Source organism: Pinus tabuliformis, chromosome Q (genome assembly GCF_031772625.1).
Source record: "Pinus tabuliformis cultivar Carrire ecotype Pingquan chromosome Q, CPIR1, whole genome shotgun sequence".
In the NCBI taxonomy this organism is placed as follows: Eukaryota; Viridiplantae; Streptophyta; class Pinopsida; order Pinales; family Pinaceae; genus Pinus; species Pinus tabuliformis.
Window position 1 is genome coordinate 1,368,255,959 of NC_142296.1, and position 10,865 is coordinate 1,368,266,823.

The window sequence follows — 10,865 nt, forward strand, 5'->3', positions numbered from 1 at the left end:
CCCAAGGTAAGCAGTGCCCCCTTGACTCATTTGTGAGTAGGGTGCCCCCATGGATTGGTTGGGACCTCCTCGAGGATTCCCGCCCGCCACAGAACTAACCATATGTATTTTATTGATGTGAGGAGTGCTCATGTCAATTAGTGACTAACCATGCATGCCTAAAAATGGAGGGGGAACTGTTACGTTCCCGACCGGTATATGCATATTGGGATGCCAACCATATTGTTGGTTGAGGGGACCCGTGCTAATCGTGCTATATTGATCATTATAAGGAGCGTTGTATGTAGCACTTGTTGAAGGTATAGAGTTTGACACTAAGGGGTGGAACCCGACATAGGCTAGGTTCCACTCGTGGAAGGTGTCATGTGAGGGTTTGTACCTGCGACAAATGGGATAGGTGGGTTCGCCATCAATGGTGTGGTGGTGATGGTCGACTGGGGAAGTGGTGGGGGACCAAAAGTGTCCACAAAGTTCCACGACCCATTAGTCATCGATGGGATGAATGGAAATGTTATAACTAAATAAACAGGGAGTACTGGTGCCATGGGAACCAAGAGTGGGTCCAACGGATTCGTGAGAGGAGGGTTAAAGGGAGAAAGAAATCATGCGGTAAAGAAATCCTCCGGTAAACTTGAATCGTCGGTTGTCCAAACAGATTTTGTGTGAGATCTAGGAGACTGATTTCCTGAAGATGGGGAATCCGACTCACTATAGCTCGGCGGATCTTCCACAATGAGTGGAGGAAGTCCTAACAATCGTCTAGATTGATGATGAGGGTTGGATGTAGCCACGGTGACCATTAATTTTTATCAATAAATTTGATCATGATATTTGTTAAAGTCTCAATGATAACACTCAGGTACCTAAAAAATATAAAAAATACACTAAGTTGATCAATCAGAAAATAGAGGGAAATGACCCTGTCTGATAAGAACCGATAATTGGAGATGAAACCTAGTATCACAATGAATAACACAGAGGGTTGGCCAAATGTACAGTTACGGTTACTCTAGAGCTTCGCCCGAACCTCAGATTCAGGGGCCAAATACTCTTGTGAAGACGAGCACCCTCCCAAAAACTGAAGACAGAGTAGGTCCATCTGTGTTAGATACCAGGGCAGCCCGCCCCAGTCACCTTGTGTAAGTCCCTAAAAGTTTGGCCACTAAGGATACCTCAGATCACAGGCACTACCAGGGGGGACATAGTCGCAGATAGTAGGTTGTGTGGGTAGGATACCTGAGTCCCCGACCCAGCTCCGAAATCCCTGAAGGGATCCCCAATCCAAAGAATAGCTAAAGGAATTGCAAAGAAAGGCGGGCTACCTTCACTTACAGTCCGATGTTGTCTCGTATTTAGCTCCACTTTGACTGGAGTGATCTCGGTAGTATGAATGCAAAAGGAATTTTCTCTCTTTTAATGACACTAGTTTTGTTTTTTGAACTTGGGCAGTTTACTGACATTGCCTATCCCATGATCCTAGCCTGAACCAATGTTTGTTTGCTCTATAAATAGTTACTGATTGATTTTAGGTAAATTTTATGTGTACTTTTTTAGTGTCTTCAGTAGGGGAGTTGACGTATGAAATGTGGTGGGACTCTGACTTAGAATCATGCAAAAGACAATGCTTAAAAAATATTCAATTCAATGAAACAAGTTGTATTATATAGGTGAGAGTCTTTCACATATTCATATTTGTTCCATGCATCCTAGTCATTATAACACATGCATAACCAACAAAAATCTTTCCAATGCTTTCTAACAACTATTTGAAACCAAAATAAAGCGGATTTTAACCAGCGAAGCAGAGGAATGAATAAAAAAATTGTTGATTTTTCTTTGATAAATTTTTTTTTTAAGAAAGCAAAAAAAACCTATTTCGTAAAAAAAAATTCTTTTAGGGCACCGATCTTGCTAACAAAATGCAACTGCAGATTCTTTTCAGTCCATGAGTAGGCTTCCTGTCCCTTTGAGTTTATAGACACAACTGTATGTCAAGATTTGGGGGACTAACACTCTGTAGCAGTGGCCACAAAGAGTTAATGGGTCCACTAACGTATTGTTTGTGCAGACACGGAGCTTTATAAAGCTCTCTTTACTCTGCTAACCTGCGTTAGTGTGGGAAAAGAGTTCAAAACAGGGCTCTTAGGATTAGATTCAAGACTGAATATATGAAGGTAGAATGCAACAAGGTTTTGGTGGGTCAGAAAGGAAATGCAGAAGTATAGGGAGGTCTTAGAAGGAGGAAACTGAGAACTGTTTGGGTGAACATGGAACTAGATGTATAGTCCATAAAGGAGTCACCAATTCTACTATAGGATAAAATGCACGGTGTATGGAGAATGGAGATATCCTCAAAGGTCTTCTCGGTACCTTTGATAGACTGTAAGATTATCTGCAGCTGTCACAAAGTTACATGCATGTGCATAAACAATAACTAACTATCAAAGAAAGACAGTTTGATTACCTCAAGCCTCCGCGTAGATTTGCTGGAGAGCACAATGCAGCTAGGTGGAAATCCCCCGAGTTGGCTCCAGATCAAGTCTTGCACATAGAAGGGACAAGCATAATCACAGCATACAACCTTGATAACTGATACATGAATACATAAAAGACATCTAGTTAAACATAACTAAGCTACTCATGCTAAAAGGTATTGGACAAACAAGTAAATGAATGATAGTACCAACAAAATGGAGTAGACAGTATAACTGTAGTTCTATATTAATGTCAGAAGAGTGATTACAACCATCTGTTGCATCAGCCTTCCCTTACCCCTCCAGATTCTCTCCCACTCTCCCTTCTTACCAACTTCTTATGCTTAGATTTGAGACTATGCTCAACAATCAAGTAAGCTATCCTTTCAAATGATCTAGCCTTTGTCACCATAGCCCTGGTTTTCTTAAGTAGCAATCGAGTTAGGGTTTCCAAGTTCCTTCATGAGTCTCTTAAGGTAAAAGCAATGATGTTGCCATGATTTTCAACTCTTTCCCATTTGCCTCCCTCATTAGGATTTAGAAATCCCACAAATAGGTCGAACTTGAGATGTTTCCTTGCTTTTTTGAGTAGATTTAGGAGGGAATATAGAGATATTTATGAGTCAATTCTCCCCTTTGACCTCTAGATGCTCATTAGGATCCACTAACGATGTTCCCTAACTAACAACTAGAGTTAGTAGGGTTACTAATGCTCCCTTAGGCTTACAGAGAAGCTTTATAAATCATGTTGTCAATGTTTAGCTAGCCTTAGTGTGGAAACAAGGCTTGTGATCTTGGTCTTTGCTTCAACTATCATGTCTTTCCTCTCTGAGTGGATGAGGGGGTCATTTTGTTGTATAACAATGACCATTCTAGTCAGGAGTTCATTCAACATCTCGTTCTCCTCAGATGAGGATAGTGACCAACCAACACGAATACCTGGAGATTTTGTGCAATAGTTGTTATGACTCAGCAGTTTTTTTCTTGCGACACTAGTAGTGTTTTATGTCTTCTCATGTTTATGTATGTCAAGGTATGGCACATTCAACCTATTTTTATAAGTTTTTATTTACAAGTTGCTCTAGTTAGACAAGTTCTTAGCAACCTCAAGACTCTAAACTTATGCTATTAGTTTGGTTTCCCTTCAGGAAGAGCAGTAGCATAATTTTTTTGGTTTGTACCTCATTTAACGTAATGCAAAGTGCCTAACTTCAAAAAAACAAAAAATGAAAGTTCATAAAGAACAATCATTTATTCATAGCCTAGATTAAACTAATGTGAAAAAGGAGATAGAAGAACATTATTTGTTGTGATTCAACATATATGTGTTTTCTAAGTTTTCCATCCATGTTGGTGCACTTACATTTAGCTAAGTTGTTGGATTTTGAGACCAAAAGAAAACTTCAAGGAAACACAAAAATGGCAAGTGCAATTAAACTATGGTGTAGCATGAGAAGGTCATAATACCAAACTAAAAAACTAATATGTAAGTATGTTTGAGATAGAACAACAAATGTTAGGGTTCCACCCTAACCCCCTTATTCATGTAGTAGGATCGAGTCATAATTATAGTTAAGTAAGGAGTCAATAAAGCCCATATTAATAATTGTAAGTGGTTAACCCACAATTAATGACGGGACCACAGTTAGTTGCAAATGGGTCATGGTATTAGATAGATGGTATTAATAAGAACCATGGTATTGATCCATTGTATTGCATGTATGAGTCATATATAAAGGATAGAGACTCCCTGCGAGGAGCATCGTGTCTTATTTTGTAATCGAGCTCTGCTCTATTGGAGGTTGCCCCCTCGAAGAGGCAAGTGAACATTGCTTTCTGAATAATAAAATACTTGTTGTTGTTTCTCACTATTCTATGTTCTGGGTATATTTCTTCACATATTCTTTATTTCGGTATTGCCTTGCAGGTTAAGAGCATAGCAAGTGGTATCAGAGCTCTTTCCAGGGCCGGTGGGATCTCCATTTCTTAGCAAATTTTTTTTGGCTAGAGACATGTTCCGACATCTTTAAACCACGGGATCTGTCGTTGAGCGCATAAACCTCCGGATTTGGGGAGGCATGCACGCAGGAAATACAAGAGGTGGTCACACTTGTTGGACTCCCTTGTAACCCCTGTGGGCACCCCTTCGAGTAGTAGTGCATTAGATAGAACCGTGCACGAACTGTATTCCAAGTACCCTCTAGGTATATCGGAAGCCCCCTAGCTCCTTTGAAACCTCGCCATAGATAAACCATCGGCCGTCTTGCTGCTACAGTACACCGAGAACAACACTCGGAGAGATTACTCGCCCGTACGATAGGGTAGTCTGAGACCCCCCAGGGCGCTTATTGGTGATCTAGCCCATAAGAATCAGGACGACGAGCTGATCAAGGTGGTACCATTCAATTGTTAGTGAAAAAAAATTCAGGCGGTCCCAAATTTCAAGTACCTTAGATCGGTGCATGGTAGAAACTAGAGCTCAAACTATGGCCAATGAGAAGATCGACAAACTTGAACAATCCCTGCAAGCCATCCAAGCTCAGCTTGACAGACTAACTGACACACTCTCTAAGGGCAAGGAGGAAGCCCACGAGGAGGCATATATTGGCAATGGACACAATGAGGGTGAGTCTAGCCGCTCTCTTCACCTCTGGGGCACCCACCAACAATCCCATCCGCGACCTCCGAAGCTGGATATGCATAAATTTGATGGTTCTCACCCGGTTGCATGGATAGCACAAATGGAGTAGTATTTCAATTTGAATAACATCTTAGATAATGAGACTCAGCTTATGGTGGGGAGCATGTACTTGGACAATGAAAGATGGCAAAGGTGGGAATGGCATCAACGTTGCAATGGAAGTTTTATGACTTGGGCCACCTTCAAAAAGGCTCTTACAGAGTGCTTTGACCAGGAATCTTCTTTTTTGGGTCATCTCACTAAGCTCCGACAGACTGGCACAGTGGATGAATATGTTACAGCCATTGAAGCCTTAACTTTCCACACTAGGGATCTCTCAGATGCGTTCTACATGGAATGTTTTATCAGCAGTCTTAAAGAGGCCATACAAGCCCACGTCCAACTACACCACCCTCCCACATGGTCGGAGGCTTGCAAGGTAGCTCGTAACATCGAATGTGCATTAGCAGCCCAGCCCATTCGCCCAAATTTCACTACCAAGGGTCGCCCCCCATAGGCTCACAACACGACTCAAACACTTAAGGTTCAAAAGGTGTCACCTGCAGAAATGGCCGAAAGAAGAAAACATGGATTATATTACTACTATGATGAAAAATACTCCCCAGGTCATAAACGCAAGGAGCCTAAATTTTTTCATATTGATGCCACTGATTACAGCTCATCGGAGGAATCACCGCCACTTGAGGAACCAGAGGAGGTAGAAGAGGACAACCAGAAGGACAATGTCCCTGACGAACCATTTATTTCGCCGCATGCTTTGGCAGGGATTTCTTCACCTCAAACTCTCAAAATCAGAGGTTTTATTAAACATCTCCCAATAGTAGCCTTGATTGATAGTGGAAGTACACATAATTTCATCCATCAAAAATTCGTGGAAGCAGTGCATTGTTTTGTACGAGCAGTTTCTAACTTCCAAGTCCAAATTGCGGATGGGGGAACAATGAAATGTGAAGGCCGCTGTGAAAATGTCAAACTTCAAATGGGGGATTATCAGTTGAAGACCCACATGTTTGCCATACACATGGGAGGGTGCGACATTGTCCTCGGTCCTGAATGGCTTCGCACTCTTGGGCCAATCACAATGGATTTTCAGGAGTTATATATGAGCTTTAAGCAAAACAACTCCACACATACCCTCCGTGGACTCTACGCGGGAGCTCCCTCTTTCATCAGCTCACATAGGATGGAAAAATTGCTAAAAAAAGGGCCATCATGGAGTTATAGCTCAATTTAATGCCATCCAGGCTGTCGAACCCAATTCTCTGCCGATTCATCCTGAGATGCAACAGATTTTAAATAACCATCTGCCAGTCTTTGACAAGCCTCATGAGCTTCCACCCTCGCAAGGGGAACATGATCATAGCATCACCTTGGTTCCAGGGGCCCAACCACCAAATGTGCGCCCATACAGATATCCGTTCACCCAAAAGAATGAAATAGAAAAAATAATCAAGGAACTTTTGGAAGCAGGTGTCATTCGTCCCAGAATTAGTCCTTATTCATCACCGGTGGTCATGGTGCTCAAGCAAGATGGGGAATGGCGGATGTGTCCAGACTTCAGGGCCCTCAATAAGTTGACAGTCAAAGATAAATTTCCCAGCCCGGTTGTTGATGATTTGCTGGATCAACTCAATGGGGCTCAATTCTTCACTAAGTTGGATCTTCGCTCAGGCTACCACCAAATTCGCATGAAGGAAGTTGACATTCCAAAGACTGCTTTCAGAACTCATGAAGGCCATTATGAGTTCCTGGTCATGCCATTCAGTCTTTGTAATGCCCCATCTACTTTTCAGAGCCTTATGAACCACCTTCTCAAACCATATCTCAGGAAATTTGTCCTTGTCTTCTTCAATGACATCCTCATCTATAGTTGCACTTGGGCCGCACATCTTCAGCATGTAGATCTGCTCTTGCAACTGCTCCGCAAGCATAAATTATTTGTTAAGATGTCCAAATGTTCTTTTGGCATGGAAGAAATTGAGTATTTGGGCCACATTGTGGGGCATGAAGGTGTCAAGGTGGACCCCAAAAAGATCCAGGAAATGCAGGATTGGCCTCAACCTAACACCTTGAAGAGCCTGAGAGGATTTTTGGGTCTCACAGGCTATTATCGCAAATTTGTTCGCAATTATGGTTGCATTGCGAAGCCCCTCACTCAACTCCTCAAGAAAAATTCATTCTTCTGGAATGATGATGCACAACAGGCATTTACAGCTCTCAAAAATGCCATGTGTTCCACTCCAGTCTTAGCACTACCTGATTTCACCAAATCTTTTGTCATTGAATGTGATGCTTCGGGTACGGGTATTGGGGCGGTCTTAATGCAGGAAGGTCGACCCTTGGCCTTCACAAGCCAACAACTAAGTGGGAGGAATCTGGGACAATCTACCTATGAGAAGGAAATGATGGCCATCTTACATGTAGTAGATACCTGGCGACCTTACCTACTGGGGCGACGTTTCCAAATCAACACAGACCATCACAGTCTTAAATATTTTTTGGAGCAATGCCTATCCTCCCCACAAAAAAATAAATGGCTCACCAAAATGCTGGGATATGATTATGAGATCATTTATAGGAAAGGGTGCGAAAATAGTGTAGTAGATGCATTATCTCGCCAATTTGAGGAGGAAAGTACCCTGCTCGCAATTTCCCTTCCCATTCCAGAATGGATTGAAGAGGCTCACAGGGAATGGTTTTCACATCCCAGGCTCTCCCAACTCATTACTCAATTGCAGGCAGATCCAAATTCCACCAAGGGCTACTCGTGGCAAGATGAGATTCTTCGTTACAAGGACAGAGTTGTAATATCAACAACATCCACCCTCAAAAGCTGCATTTTGGCAGAATTGCACTCATCCCCCATTGCAGGACATTCAGGCTTTCAGAAGACATATGCTCGCACTAGAAGATCATCTTTTTGGATAGGCATGAAAAAGGACATGCTTACTTTTGTAGCGGAATGCGATGTCTGTCAACGCCACAAAGGGGAGACAGTCAAAGCACCAGGCACATTACAACCGTTGCCCATCCCGGCATCTATATGGACGGAGGTTTCTATGGATTTCATTACAGGTCTTCCAAAGTCGGGAAACAAGTCAGTCATCATGGTGGTTGTGGACTGACTTTCTAAGTATGCTCATTTCTGCGCCCTACCCCACCCATTTACACTGACTTTGGTCGCTCAATCTTTCATGGATCAGATCTTCAAATTGCATGGCATGCCCACTTCTATTGTGTCTGATCGTGACCCGATCTTCACCAGTAAATTTTGGCAGGAACTCTTCAGGCTACAAGGCACCCAACTAAAACTCAGTACTTCCTATCATCCACAAACGGATGGTCAAACTGAGGTCGTCAACAAATGTCTGGAAACCTACCTTAGGTGTTTCACTTCAGAAAAGCAACATCTATGGGTACAGTGGTTGCCTCTAGCTGAATGGTGGTATAACACCAACTATCATGCCACCACCAAAGTGACTCCCTATGAAGCAGTTTATAGTCAACTCCCTCCTTCCCCTACTTCTTATATTAAGGGGTGCTCCAAGGTACAAGCAGTGGATCAACTCCTACAAAACCGCACAACCATGTTCGCCCATCTTAGAGAGAATCTTCATCAAGCTCAAAACCGCATGAAGCAACAGGTAGATCAGCATCACTCAGAGCGCCAATTTCAAGAAGGGGATTAGGTATTTTTGAGGTTGCAACCATATAAGCAAACTTCACTCAAAGACAAGGGTTGTCATAAACTATCTCCAAAATTCTACGGACCATATCAAGTACTTCATCGCATTGGAGAAGTGGCCTACAAGCTAGCTTTGCCACCCACTGCAAAAATCGATCCAGTTTTCCATGTCTCATGCCTCAAGAAAGTGATTGGGAACAATTGTAGAATTCAAACCAGTCTACCTAAATTGGATGAAGAAGGGTCAATCTGGCTCCAACCTGAACAAGTCCTAGACACATGAGAACGGCACCTGCGTGGCCGCATGATCAGAGAAGTCCTCGTCAAGTGGAAAGACACCTCTCGGGAAGATGCAACCTGGGAACCAGCCACTATTCTTCAGTAGTTTCCACAGCTTCAGTCTTGAGGACAAGGCTATTCTTAAGGGGGAGGGCATGTTAGGGTCCCACCCTAACCCCCTTATTCATGTAGTAGGATCGAGTCATAGTTATAGTTAAGTAAGGAGTCAATAAAGCCCATATTAATAATTGTAAGTGGTTAACCCACAATTAATGACGGGACCACAGTTAGTTGCAAATGGGCCATGGTATTAGATAGATGGTATTAATAAGAACCATGGTATTGATCCATGGTATTGCATGTATGAGTCATATATAAAGGATAGAGACTCCCTGCGAGGAGCATCGTGTCTTATTTTGTAATCGAGCTCTGCTCTATTGGAGGTTGTCCCCTCGAAGAGGCAAGTGAACATTGTTGTCTGAATAATAAAATACTTGTTGTTGTTTCTCACTATTCTATGTTATGGGTATATTTCTTCGCATATTCTATATTCCAGTATCGTCTTGCAGGTTAAGAGCATAACAACAAATTGCCTCTATAATGTGTATTCATGTTGACATTTGTAATGTACATTATGCATGAGCATGTGCCTCCAATACCATAACCAAATCTATACACCCATAGTTCAACAATCTTGTGAATGAACTTATCTTAAGAATGACTCCTCTAGTCAATCCTTGAGTGAATATTGGATTAACATCCCCACATAAGAGTTGTTGATATAAATCAATATCTTATCAATTTGGAAAACTTAATTTGAATATGCTCTAAAATGTATTAATTTTTTTAACCTCCCCACTTGACATAAACCAATATCTTATCAATTTGGAAAATTTAATTTGCATATTCTCTAAAGTGTATTATTTTTTTATTTTTTTTAATCTTGATAAAATTTTAGAGTTTTTTTTATTCCTGTTCATTTCTATTTGCATCATAGAATTATAAATGTTTCAGTGTCATGCCAAACTTCAACAACCAACTCTTCAAATTATTCTACATCATTATTCAATAATTAATAACTCATAGAATTTTAAATAATCCACATTGTTAGTGATGGGATAAATGCTTATACAAGGTATTAAGTCCAACCTGAATGCACCCTGTATAATCTAATTAATGATAATATAAACATCATATCTAGAAAACATCGCCTTGTTATCCTTCTTCTTCAAAGTCCTCATCAAGATATATTATGTCAACTCTATCTCTGGCATGAAAATATATATATATATATATATATATATATATATATATATATATATAGTGTTTATTACACATGTGCTTCCCCTAAATCTTGTATAAAGAATATCTGACATGATCAAGAATCTTTTAAATGCGATAAGAAACCTTATCACCTTTTTATTGTTTTAAAATTATGATTAATTAATGTATTTTTTATTTAAAAAATAAATAAATAACAACGCCATCTCTTATTGAAATCCATTCACTCAATAAAAATATAAGAAATAATTAAATTTCTTAAAAATGTCACAAAGTTTTAAGAAAATACTCTTAAATCAATATCACAACCTAAATCATTTGCACAATATTTGAAGTGGTTCGTGGTAAATTTTCAAAAGATAAACTAAATGTGAATTATATGTAAAATATGGTGATAGAATTGCAATTTCTCAAGAGATACAATTATACTATATTACTCTACGAA